The sequence below is a fragment of the Ovis aries genome, chromosome 1 (assembly GCF_016772045.2).
Source record: "Ovis aries strain OAR_USU_Benz2616 breed Rambouillet chromosome 1, ARS-UI_Ramb_v3.0, whole genome shotgun sequence".
Classification (NCBI taxonomy): Eukaryota; Metazoa; Chordata; class Mammalia; order Artiodactyla; family Bovidae; genus Ovis; species Ovis aries.
The window spans coordinates 140,888,131-140,902,399 of record NC_056054.1 but is presented as its reverse complement, the minus strand read 5'-3'; the positions used below and the strand labels follow the sequence as shown (position 1 = coordinate 140,902,399).

Sequence of the window (14,269 nt, the reverse complement as noted above, 5' to 3'; positions counted from 1 at the left end):
TTGCGTTATCACTTACGATGTGTTATTTTCCATGCAACATCTACATTATCGATCTGTCAGCTTGGAAAACACAATAGCACAACTTCCTTTCCATAGTTTCACATAAGCTTAACTAAGCCCTCCAAAGTATAAGCAGGTCATAAACTGAAAATATAGTATATCAACATCTATTAGAGGAAGAAACATGTAATATTTAAGAGCGCATGTTTTGGAATCCTGTTGCCTTTGTTTGAATCCTGGCACTAACCTAATAGGTTTCTATTTGTGTGTATCAGTTTCATAGTCTATGAAATGAAGATAATGGTAATACCAACCTGACCTGAATGTGCATTTTGTATGTGTTAAATTGGTTAGTGCTGGGCTTGATAATTGTAAGCAGAGGGGAAAAGAGGACTTTGGACCAAACTACAATGCAAAGTTATGACTGGTTTCTCCAGGCTAAAGACTGCAGCCTTAGCCTAATTTTGTCGCATGGCACCCCCAACTTCTAACTTTAGGGAAAATGTTAGAATAAAAGCCATGAATTGGTTTGTGCTCCTGAGCGTACCTGCAAGTGCAACCCCAGATCAGGGAATCCAGGAAGAGTGAAGCTGGGGAGTTCATGGCCATCAAGTTTCTTCTGGCATATTTCCTGATTTCCTATAACCATTAACAAGGCCCTTATCCAATATTAATAAATATTTACAAAACATTTATACAATGCATTACAAATTAGTATCCTGTACATGATAAATTTGTAAGTGTATATTTAAAAATCTATACATATAATATTTATGGATTAAGAGTGCTTGACTGCTGAACAACTGGGGTTGACATTTCCTGGTGTGGCACGCTTACTCCTGAGAGAATCAAGGCACAGCAGACCCAAAGTAAGAGCTCATACATGTTGAGGAAGTGCTTCTCATTTTCCTCCCTCTTCTCCTCCAGCCCCACCAAGTTATAAAAAAAAAGAATCAGGGACATTGTACGCTCTTCTTACTCGAACACTGCCTGATTTTGAGAAGGCATCAGTTGCAAAGGATCAAATGAACTGAGTTTGAACTAGTGAAACGAGCCCATAGAATCTGTCTTGGGAAAGATTCAGTTTCCTAGGCCCTGTTGATTTCCTTAAGAGATATGAAACATGGTGAACCTACGAATGGCTAGAAAACACAGAGTAGCAGATCCAAATTGGGAGCAATAATTTTTCCCAAGGGATAATGTCTTAAAAATTGAGAAGCTGGAGATCTTTTGTAAAGATTGAAAGTGAGCTCCGTAGCTCAACAGGACATTTAAAGAACAACACATAGAATACTTTAGGGTGTATTAGATTAGAGAACAATTGAGTTTCATTTTGTGTTTCTGGAAGAGACTACAGAAAAAAGGTTTATGAGATTTATAGAAGAACCTGCAGCGCAGAGGACAAAGAAAATAAGAGATCCATGTTGGATGAAATCGAAATGCATGGGACAACACTCAAATCTAAACTGGGGTATAAGCTGGAGGTTTTAGGTTTGTGTGTATGTATGTGTGCGTGTAGCTTGATTTCTTTTACGTTGAGCACACTTGCTTTTATAATAGTTAATGTTTTTTTTAATGTCTCATAAAACATAAGCACACTTCCCAAACCAAGTGGGAATAACAGAAAAAGTAAAATATAAGAAAAATGTATGAGTTCTGGAATTGACTCAGTTTCACTGGGTTCTTAGCAAATATTCAAATATCAACAATAATGGCCAGGGCTCAGTTGCACTGACCCTTGCAAGGACAGTATCAAGATTTTTACCTAATACAAACTTAGAGGACCACTTGATCTATCAAAACAATGTCCTATCTAAATTACTTCAGGTTATTCTGGATCAACCAGCTGGAAAGTGACTTGAAATAATTATAATTTAGGCTCATTTACACTGAAATTTAATGTCAAACCAAGATAACATATGAGCTAAATGCAATCACCTTTCTTAAAATATGAGGAGGTATATTGAAGCTTGAATATTGTGAAAGGTGCTTTATGTGGTACCATCTCATCCCAGGCAGAATGGCCATCATTAAAAATCCTACAAATAGCAAATATTGGAGAAAATGTGGAGAAAAGGGAACCCTCCTACACTGTTAGAGGGAATTTGAGTTGATGCAGCCACTGTGGAAAATAGTGTGGAGGTTCCTCAGAAAACTAAAAATAGGATTACTCTATGATCTAGCAATACCACTCCTGGGCATATATCCAGACAAAACTACAGTTCAAAAAGCTACATGCACTCCTATGTCCATAGCAGCACCGTTCACAACAGCCATGGCATGGAAACAACCTAAACGTCCATGGATAGATGAATGGATAAAGATGATATGGTGCACATATACAATGGAATGCTGTGCCGTGCTTAGTCACTCAGTCATGTCCAAATCTTTGTGACCCCATGAGCTGTAGCCTGCCAGGCTCCTCTGTTCATGGGGATTCTCCAGGCAAGAAAACTGGAGTGGGTTGCTGTGTCCTCTCCAGGGGATCCTCCCAACCCAGTGATTGAACCCAGGTCTCCCGCATTGCAGGTGGATTATTTACCATTTTAGCCACAAGGGAAGCCCAAGAATACTGGAGTGGATAGTCTATCCATTCTAGAGGGGGAACTTCCCAGCCCAGGAATCAAACTGGGGTCTCCTGCATTGCAGGCAACTTACCTGGGAAACCCTCAATGGAATACTAGTAGTAGTAGTAGTTAAGTCGCTCAGTCATGTCCGACTCTTGCAACCCCATGGACTGTAGCCTGCCAGGCTCCTCTGTCCATGGGATTCTCCAGGCAAGAATACTGGAGCGGGTTGCCATTTCCTTCTCAAGGGGATCTTCCCGACCTAGGAATCGAACCCGGGTCTTCTGCATTGCAGGCAGATTCTTTACCGACTGAGCTATCAGGGAAGCTGTAAAAAGAATGGAATAATGCCATTTGCAGCAGAACATGAATGTAACTAAAGTTTATCATACATACTATATCACTCATGTGTGGAATTAAAATATGACACAAATGAACTTATCTATGAAACAGAAACAGAGTCATGGATGTAGAGAAGAGAATGGTGGTTGTGAAAGGGGAAGGGGTTGGGTAAGGAGTGGAGTGGGAGGTTGGGGTTAGCTGATGAAGGTTTCTATATATGGAATGATTATGCAGCATGGAAAACTATGTTCAATATCATATTGCACATATGAACATATTGAATGGCTTGCATAATTCATTTCTCTTTGTACGTAGTTACATAAATTGCTATGTGACTGTGACATCACTTCTCAAAACTGTATTCCAAGCTTCAATTTCCTTGTCACGCTTGTTGGGTTACATTAATAATAGGCCAAATAGGGAAAAGAAGGAAGAAAAGGAAAACAAAGGAAAGGATAGGGAATAGTATAAAGGTGAAAAAACAGGAAAGCTATTTCAACTACTATCATTGAGATGTAAAAATTATACACTGGGAATTCTAAGTAGATTAATGATTTGCTTGGAATTCAGACAGAAAAATCTGAACTCTAGGTTATATCTGGTCACTAGAAGCTGTGTAACCTCTTTGCCATTTTCTTCTGAAGAGTGATACACTTTATGAGCTTCCCTGGTAGCTCAGATGGTAAAGAATCCGCCTGCAGTGTGGGAGACATGGGTTTGATCCCTGAGTTGGGAAGATCTCCTGGAGGAGGCAAGGCAACCCATTCCAGTATTCTTGCCTGGAGAATCCCCATGGACAGAGAAGCCTGGCGGGCTACAGTCCATAGATTTGCAAAGAGTCAGACATGACTGAGTAACTAAGCACAGCACATCACATTTGATGGAGATTTTGTGTGACTTAAGTAAGTGACATCTGTTTCTGCTCTGTTGACTATGTCAAAGCCTTTGACTGTGTGGATCACAAGAAACTGTGGAAAATTCTGAAAGAGATGGGAATACCAGACCACCTGACCTGCCTCTTGAGAAATCTGTATGCAGGTCAGGAAGCAACAGTTAGAAAAACAGGCTGGTTCCAAATAGGAAAAGGAGTACGTCAAGGCTGTATATTGTCACCCTGCTTATTTAACTTATATTCAGAGTACATCATGAAAAACACTGGGCCAGAAGAAGCACAAGCTGGAATCAAGATTGCCGGGGAAATATCAGTAACCTCAGATATGCAGATGACAACAGCCTTAGGGCAGAAAGTGAAGAGGAACTAAAGAGCCTCTTGATGAAAGTGAAAGAGGAGAGTGAAAAAGTTGGCTTAAAGCTAAACATTCAGAAACTAAGATCATGGCATCTGGTCCCTTCACTTCATGCCAAATAGATGGGGAAACAGTGGCTGATTTTATTTGTGGGGGCTCCAAAATCACTGCAGATGGTGATTGCAGCCATGAAATTAAAAGACACTTACTTCTTGGAAGGAAGGTCCAAGGACAGCATATTAAAAAGCAGAGACATTACTTTGTCCAAAAAGGTCCATCTAGTCAAGGCTATGGTTTCTCCAGTAGCCATGTATTGATGTGAGAGTTGGACTATAAAGAAGACATACGGATGGCTAACAAACACATGAAAAGATGCTCAACATCACTCATTATTAGAGAAATGCAAATCAAAACCACAATGAGGTACCACTTCACACCAGTCAGAATGGCTGCGATCCAAAAATCTGCAAGCAATAAATGCTGGAGAGGGTGTGGAGAAAAGGGAACCCTCCTACACTGTTGGTGGGAATGCAAACTAGTACAGCCACTATGGAGAACAGTGTGGAGATTCCTTAAAAATTGCAAATAGAACTACCTTATGACCCAGCAATCCCACTTCTGGGCATACACACCGAGGAAACCAGAATTGAAAGAGACACATGTACCCCAATGTTCATCGCAGCACTGTTTATAATAGCCAGGACATGGAAACAACCTAGATGTCCATCAGCAGATGAATGGATAAGAAAGCTGTGGTACATATACACAATGGAGTATTACTCAGCCGTTAAAAAGAATTCATTTGAACCAGTTCTGATGAGATGGATGAAACTGGAGCCGATTATACAGAGTGAAGTAAGCCAGAAAGAAAAACACCAATACAGTATACTAACACATATATATGGAATTTAGGAAGATGGCAATGACGACCCTGTATGCAAGACAGGAAAGAGACACAGATGTGTATAACGGACTTTTGGACTCAGAGGGAGAGGGAGAGGGTGGGATGATTTGGGAGAATGACATTCTAACATGTATACTATCATGTGAATTGAATCGCCAGTCTATGTCTGACGCAGGATGCAGCATGCTTGGGGCTGGTGCATGGGGATGACCCAGAGGGATGTTGTGGGGAGGGAGGTGGGAGGGGGTTCATGTTTGGGAATGCATGTAAGAATTAAAGATTTTAAAATTTAAAAAAAAAAATAAAATAAAATAAAATTTAAAAAAAAAAAATCTGAAAAAAAAGAAAAAGAAAGCTGAGCACCGGAGAATTGATGCTTTTGAACTGTGGTGTTGGAGAAGACTCTTGAGAGTCCCTTGGATGGCAAGGAGATCCAACCAGTCCATCCTAAAGGAAATCAGCCCTGGGTGTTCATTGGAAGGACTGATGTTGAAGCTGAAACTCGAATACTTTGGTGACCTGTGAAAAGACCCTGATGCTGGGAAGAATTGAGGGCAGGAGGAGAAGGGGATGACAGAGGATGGGATGGTTGGATGGCATCACAGACTCAATGGACATGGGTTTGGGTAAACTCCAGGAGCTGGTGATGGACAGGGAGGCCTGGCGTGCTGCAGTTCATGGGGTCACAAAGAGTCGGACTCAACTGAGTGACCGAACTGAACTAAGCGAAATCTGAATAAAGGGTCCTTCTTATAGTAGGCATTCAAATAAGCATAAGTTTTCTTGCCTAGAACCGATGAGAAGAGATGGCTGGATGCATGCTATTTATGTCCATTTCTTTAGATAATGAAAAGAAATGTATAATGTCTACCTGGGAAACTATATAATTTTTAACCAGAAAACAGATTTAGGCAGTGTGATAATGATCTGATATTTAAAATGAATAGACTACTAATGAACATATATTAAGTTATGCAGTTAAAACTTAAAATTCTCTCTTATTTTCTAATTATAATGTTTGCATCTGGCATTATACATTTTCATAATAGGTCCTGTGAAATTGAGAGTTTTCATTTTCATATTGATGTTTATTTCTTATGTAACATAAAAGTGAACATCTTACATGAGACGAGGAAAAGAAACATGCCCGTCTAAAAACATATATGATCAGGGCCACCCTTAAAGCATATAAAATCAGACAGGTTACTGCAGGGTTCATCTTCAGGGATCCTTTGCTAATGTTTGCCAGTGACTCAGAGAATGAAAGTGGAGAAGGGAAGGGGTCATAGCTTCACCAAACAGTTCAAGAAGCATGAAGAAGCTCATAAACACCCAGACAGGCCATGGTCTCCATCCTTCTACCACCCAAACTGCCAGGATGACAGAGTAGAAACTTCCATTTCTTCCTTGGCCACATGTGTGACTTGTTTATTTTATTTTGTTTTGTAAATTTTTCAAGTATCTCTTTAATGTTCAAATATATGAAGGTAAGTTTTAATATGTTGATCTCCCAAACACAATCATTCTTGGCACTAAGCCATAATGCTTGGGGAAAAAAAAAAAAAAAGAGGCACCTCACTTCATAGCCAATTACTCAGATATGCCCAGGAACAGAGGGCATAGTCAGTACCCCTCTGTATGCATATCACACCCATGAGAATTATCTGTTACTGAATGTGATAATGTGAAATAACCAAGAGGCTATTATTTTCATTTATCCAGAATTTCCAGATATTTTTATTTCTGTAACAAAATACAATTTGTGAAATAAATTGATTATTTTTTAGATTGTTGAAGTGGTAATCTTTGAAGATGAAAATAAGTACAACTGAAACTTTATATACATGTTTGAGTTTTATACTAAATAGTCACGTGGACAACAGGGTAACTCTATAGGAAAAATCTAAGAAACGTTTACATTCACACCACATGGTATCAGTTGTGGAATGGAATGAAGTAAAAAGTGGATATTACTAAATCTATAATGATCAAACATTAATGTTGACATTTGGTTCAGTTCAGTCATTCAGTCACGTCTGACTCTTTGCGACCCCATGGACTGCAGCACGTCAGGCCTCCCTTTCCATCACCAACTCCCAGAGTTTACTCAAACTCATGTCCATTGAGTCGGTGATGCCATCCAACTATCTCATCCTCTGTCGTCCCCTTCTCCTCCTGCCGTCAATCTTTCCTAGCATCAGGGTCTTTTCTAAGGAGTCACTTCTTTGCATCAGGTGGCCAGAGTACTGGAGCTTCAGCTTCAGCATCAGTCCTTCCAATAAACATTCAGGACTGATTTCCTATAGGATTAAGTGGTTTGATCTCCTTGCAGTCCAAGGGACTCTCAAGAGTCCTCTCCAGCACCACAGTTCAAAAGTTGAATTAGCCACCTGAGTTATTCAAAGTATGTTCACAGTGAGTAAAATTGTTCTCTCTCCAATAAAGCATGAAAATACCTCTTCAAAAACAAACAGAGAATTTATGTAGAACATTAAAAGCAAATCTCTCAGGAAAACACCAGTAAGAAGCAATTAAGAGTTAATCCATGGCTAAGTACAAGCAGGAAACAAACTGAATGAAGAAATCATGTTATGTCAACTTTGAAAACAAATAGCCAGTTATTTTACCAGCAAGTTGAGTTTATTTGGGAATAGCAGAGGAATTGCAACTTGAAAACTTGTCCTGGTGAATCATAGGCAAGTCCAAAGATACAAAAGGAAACATTTACTAGTGGCATCACTGACTCAGTGGACATGAATTTGAGCATACTCCAGGAGATGGTGAAGACTAGGGAAGGCTGGCGTGCTGCATCTCATGGAATTGCAAAGAATCAGACATGACTTATCCACTGAACAACAATAAGATAAAATTGAGGAGGGTTGTTTTCAGTAAATTTATTGGAGATGACTGAGTTCAAAGTTGCGGTGGTTTCTTATTGTCTGTAGAGGTGCATAGTACTTTGTTCCTGGACAGTAAAGGATCTTCCTGTCTTTTCTTAAAACAAGAGATGGAATTCTTATATGAAAAATGCCACCTTGGTGCTTCCTTGGTGGCTCATTGGATAACGAATCCACCACACAGGAAATGCGGATTTGATCCCTGGATCTGGAAGATCCCTTGGAGGAAGAAATGGCAACCCACTCCAGCAGTCTTGCCTGGGAAATCTCATGGACAGAAGAGCCAGGCAGGCTGCAGTCCATGGGGTCACAAGAGTCAGTCACGACCTAGCTTGAACACAGAGTGCCAGAAGAAAAGTACCATCTTTATCATCACAGAGAAGAAGTGGAGAGGGAGAGAATTTCATACAAAGAATTCTATACAAAGAGCCTTTCTTTATCATTACAGAGAAGAAGTGGAGAGAGAGAGAGAATTTTAAACAAAGAATTCTATACAGAGACCTTATTAAATAATTCTTATCTTCCTTCTTCCTGCTGGTTATGCAGGCTGTAACAAGTAATATACGTGTGAGAGCTTGCTCTTCAGGGCTTCCTGAGTCCATTTTAAATAAAGCTTCTCTTTATTTATTTTCTCAGTTATTATAATAAGAGTTTCCAAATTGTGTAAGAAATATTGGAAGAATGAAAAGCCCCATCAGTGAGTCATATACATTCAGTGAGTCACTGAGCCACTCCATAATTCTTTATCTGTTTTGCTCTGTGACAGTTCAATGATGTTCAAAGGAGATCATGTGTAAAAGTACCTGATAAATTATGATGTTTTCAAATTGTTTCCAAAACTTCACTTCTTTCTCTATTAAATACAAAGTAGGGCAATAGAGTTCTCTGGTCTTTTCCTTCTCTTACCTCCTTCTTCATATTTGATTCTGAAGAGTCTACATTTTGGAAAAATTTTGCATTCAGAAGCCAGTGCTTCCTGCTCACCTACTCTGTGGAAAGAATTTCTCTACTACTTACACAAGGTATTTAGTTTCAGATATTCTATTGGTCTTTAGGGAGGTTTTTAAGCTCAACTTTTTATAGCTCTAAGCCTGAGACTATTCCCAAATGTCAACTTTAGTTTGGAAAGCATTTTAGACAGGTGAGCTACAGCATAATTTGACATTATTTGGCACTGTGTGATAAACTGCAATCAGATCCTATAAAGACTGTAACTCTACCCACTGGTACATGTGCCAGTGAGAGGCACCAGATATTCACATCAGATATACCTAACCTGGAGTGTTGTTAGTTGCTCAGTCATGTCCAACTCTTTGTGACCCCCCCCCTGGATTATAGCCCACCAGGCTTCTCTGTCCATGCAATTTTCCAGCAAAAATACTGGAGTGGCTTGCCATTTTCTTCTCCAGAGGATCTACCCAACCCAGGGATTGAACCTGGGTCTCCTGCATTGCAGGCAGATTCTTTACTTCCTCAGCCACCAGAGAAACCCCCATAAGTAAAGGACATGGAATGAAAAGCTCAAACTTCCAGAGAGCATTCTATAGAGCAGCCCCTAAGAGAAGCCCTAAAACTAGGTACTTCTTCTAGCCATTTTATGATATAGGCAATCCAGTCCCATATTACTCATGGTGAAACCAAGACTAGGAAAGGTAAAATAATTTACTCAAAGTTTGTAAAGATGGTTAATAGGAAAAAGTGGTTGAACTTACGTGTAAATGTATCTAGCTTGAAAAATGTAAATGTATATAACCTATAAATTGCATAATATTTCCTGCTTTAAAAGAAGATTTAGAGATAATTCAATGGATAAAAGATTTTTAAGAGATTATAAAAGTAATACTTAGGAAAAACGGTAACTTTGGAAATCATATACAATAGAGTTGTGATAACCAATTAGCAACATTCAAGTGAATAAAATGTTATAGAGAGAATTTCAACTGTAAATACTAGAAATTGAGGTAATTATCTGTATGCTCTAAGAAGGAAAAATTTTTACATCAAGACGTTTTACCTGGGTTCCATAGACTTTGTCACACTTGCACTGACACTAAAATTTTATATATAAGTTTGTGTTTAAATACCTTTTGTTCTGGAGAGAGAGTCTAATAGCTTTAGTCTCAAAATGTTCATCATCCAACTAGGGGCAATAATTACTTTTGCAGAAGAAAAAAAAATAATAAAACTACTTTAAACAAAATACTTAGCAGTCTCTTTTTCTTTTTCTAGTCTCCTCATAAATATTTTAAAGTAAGCAGTCAAGCCATAGAGAAAATGGAATTTTTATGCTTTTTAATGAAATAATTAAGCATGTCGCCCATTTAAAATTAGGCCTGGCTTTCTCTCATAGGGTAGGAAGTTTATTTAACAGCAGAACCCAGTGGAAACACATTCGTTTAACAATGCAAAAAATCTGTTTAGATGCTTTCAAATATGGGGCTAATACGAAAATTCAGTAATAATTAAATCTAAGGAGCAAAAAAATTTGGCTTTTCAGTCTGGCACATGAGAAGCTTGGAAGTTGGCACTCCATTTTAATAAAAAATAAAAATCTGAACAAACTAAGAAATCAACATCTCTTCTTAGAGCCACCAGAGATATGAGGTTACAGGGCAAACTGCTGTGCCCCAAATTGGAGAAACGACCAGGCAGGTATAGAAAATTGCAACTTACCAAAATAGAAACTCACCAGCAGAAACCTCCATGGAAACTAGTACTGGGGTAAGAAAAACTGAATTGTGACTGAATTGATGGCAGGCTCAATGTGGACAAGTCTGAAAATTAAAAACTCCAGGGTGGATCAATCTGGGGGAAGCAATCACATTTTGTGAGTTTTACCTCCAATAGATCTATCTATGTCTCACATTGAATATCACAGAAAAGTCCTCTCATATTTCAGGCCAGGGGAGGGAAAAATAACCATTTTGAAATAAGCCAGAGCATTTTGTTCTTTTCAACTAAGCCTGATCTCAAGAGAAGATGTTTACCAGAGCTAAACAGAGTTTTATCAGTGCCTAACTGGCCCAGGTGGTGGCAGAGAGGAGCTACTACATGATCAATGTCAAGAAGGGTGGCACTAAAGAGATACCACTCGTCCAAGGTAAGGAGCAGTGACTGCGCTTTGCTGAAGCAGCAATGAAGAGATGCCCCACGTCCAAGGTAAGAGAAACCCAAGTAAGACGGTAGGTGTTGCGAGAGGGCATCAAAGAGCAGACACACTGAAACCATAATCACAGAAAATCAGTCAATCCAATCACAAGGACCACAGCCTTGTCTAACTCCATGAAACTAAGCCATGCCATGTGGGGCCACCCAGGACAGGCGGGTCATGGTGGAGAGGTCAGACAGAATGTGGTCCACTGGAGAAAGGAATGGCAAACCACTTCAGCATTCTTGCCTCAAGAAGCCGATGGACAGTATGAAAAGGCAAAATGATAGGATACCAAAAGAGGAACTCCCCAGGTTGGTAGGTGCCCAATATGCTACTGGAGATCAGTGGAGAAATAACTCCAGAAAGAATGAAAGGATGGAGCCAAAGCAAAAACACCACCCAGTTGTGGATGTGACTGGTAATAGAAGCAAGGTCCGATGCTGTAAAGAGCAATATCGCATAGGAATCTGGAATGTCAGGTCCATGAATCAAGGCAAATTGGAAGTGCTCAAACAGGAAATGGCAAGAGTGAACGTCAACATTCTAGGAATCAGCGAACTAAAATGGACTGGAATGGGTGAATTTAACTCAGATGACCACTATATCTACTACTGTGGGCAGGAATCCCTTAGAAGAAATGAAGTAGCCATCATGGTCAACAAGAGAGTCCGAAATGCAGTACTTGGATGCAATTTCTAAAATGACAGAATGATCTCTGTTCATCTCCAAGGCAAACCATTCAATATTACAGTAAGCCAAGTCTATGCCCCAACCAGTAACACTGAAGAAGCTGAAGTTGAATGGTTCTATGAAGACCTACAAGACTTTCTAGAATGAATACCCAAAAAAGGATGTCCTTTTCATTATAGGGGACTAGAATGCAAAAGTAGGAAGTCAAGAAATACCTGGAGTAACAGGCAAATTTGGCCTTGGAATACGGAATGAAGCAGGGCAAAGACTAATAGAGTTTTGCCAAGATAATGCACTGGTCATAGAAAACCCCCTCTTCCAACAACACAAGAGAAGACTCTACACATGGACATCACCAGATAGTCAACACCGAAATCAGACTGATTATATTCTTTGCAGCCAAAGATGGAGGAGCTCTATACAGTCAGCAAAAACAAGACTGGGAGTTGATTGTGGCTCAGATCATGAACTCCTTAATTCCAAATTCAGACTTAAATTGAAGAAAGTAGGGAAAACCACTAGACCATTCAGGTATGACCGAAATCAAATCCCTTATGATTATACAGTGGAAGAGAGAAATAGATTTAAGGGACTAGATCTGATAGACAGAGTGCCTGAACTATGGACGGAGGTTCATGACATTGTACAGGAGACAGAGATCAAGACTATCCCCATGGAAAAGAAATGTAAAAAAGCAAAATGGCTGTCTAGGGAGGCTTTACAAATAGCTATGAAAAGAAAAGAAATGAAAAGCAAAGGAGAAAAGAAAGATATAAGCATCTGAACGCAGAGTTCCAAAGATTAGCAAGGAGAGATAAGAAAGCCTTCCTCAGTGATCAATGCAAAGAAATAGAGGAAAACAACAGAATGAGTAGAGATCTCTTCAAGAAAATTAGAGATACCAAGGGAACATTTCATGCAAAATGGGCTCGATAAAGGACAGAAATGCTAGGGACCTAACAGAAGCAGAAGATATTAAGAAGAGTTGGCAAGAATACATAGAAGAATTGTACAAAAAAGATCTTCATGACCAAGATAATCACAATGGTGGGATCACTCACCTACAGCCAGACATCTGGAATGTGAAGTCAAGTGGGCCTTAGAAAGCATCACTACAAACAAAGCTAATGGAGGTGATGGAATTCCAGTTGAGCTATTTCAAATCCTAAAAGATGATGCTGTGAAAGTTCTGCACTCAATATGCTAGCAAATTTGGAAAACTCAGCAGTGGTCACAGGACTGGAAAAGGTCTGTTTTCATTCCAATCCCAAAGAAAGGCAATGCCAAAGAATGTGCAAACTCCCACACAATTGCACTCATCTCACACGCTAGTAAAGTAATGCTCAAAATTCTCCAAGCCAGGCTTCAGCAATATGTGAACCATGAACTTCCAGATGTTTTAGCTGGTTTTAGAAAAGGCAGAGGAACCAGAGATCAAATTGCCAGCATCTGCTGGATCATGAAAAAGGAAGAGAGTTTCAGAGAAACATCTACTTCTGCTTTATTAGCTATGGCAAATCCTTTGACTGTGTGGATCACAATAAACTGCAGAAAATTCTTCAAGAGATAGGAATACCAGACCACCTGACTTGCCTCTTGAGAAATCTGTATGCAGGTCAGGAAGAAACAGTTAGAACTAGACATGGAGCAATAGACTGGTTCCAAATAGGAAAAGGAGTGTGTCAAGGCTGTATATTGTCACCCTGCTTATTTAACTTCTATGCACAGTACATCATGAGAAACACTGGGCTGGAGGAAGCACAAGCTGGAATCAAGATTGCCAGGAGAAATATCAATAACCTCAGATAGGCAAATGACACCACCCTTATGGCAGAATGTGAAGAGGAACTAAAAAGCCTCTTGATCAAAGTGAAAGAGGAGAGTGAAAAAGTTGGCTTAAAGCTCAGCATTCAGAAAACGAAGATCATGGCATCTTGCCCCATCACTTCATGGGAAATAGATGGGGAAACAGTGGAAACATGTCAGACTTCATTTTTTGGAGCTACAAAATCACTGCAGATGGTGATTGCAGCCATGAAATTAAAACACGCTTATTCCTTGGAAGAAAAGTTATGACCAACCTAGGTAGCCTAGTCAAAAGCAGAGACATTACTTTGTCAACAAAGGTGCATCTAGTCAAGGCTATGGTTTTCCCAGTGGTCATGTATGGATGTGAGAGGTGAATTGTGAAGAAAGCTGAGTGCCAAAGAATTGATGCTTTTGAACTGTGGTGTTGGAGAAGACACTTGAGAGTCCCTTGGACTGCAAGGTGATCCAACTTGTCCACTCTAAAGGAGATCAGTCCTGGGTGTTCTTTGGAAGGACTGTTGCTAAAGCTGAAAGCCCAATACATTGGCCACCTTATGTGAAGAGTTGACTCACTGGAAAAGACTCTGATGCTGGGAGGGATTGAGGGCAGGAGGAGAAGGGGATGACAGAGGATGAGATGGTTGGATGGCATCACCAACTCG

The 14,269-nt window shown here is 39.7% G+C and overlaps 1 long non-coding RNA gene across 1 annotated transcript in view; it reads right to left on the bottom strand.

The window, feature by feature from the left end:
• LOC132659865 (uncharacterized) overlaps positions 1-5,258 on the bottom strand; it is a 293,826-nt gene extending 288,568 nt beyond the window's left edge. Inside the window, exon 1 of the long non-coding RNA XR_009600807.1 lies at positions 5,127-5,258. This is a non-coding gene — a long non-coding RNA (uncharacterized LOC132659865). The remainder of the gene's footprint in view (positions 1-5,126) is intronic.
• Positions 5,259-14,269: the final 9,011 nt, after the last annotated feature.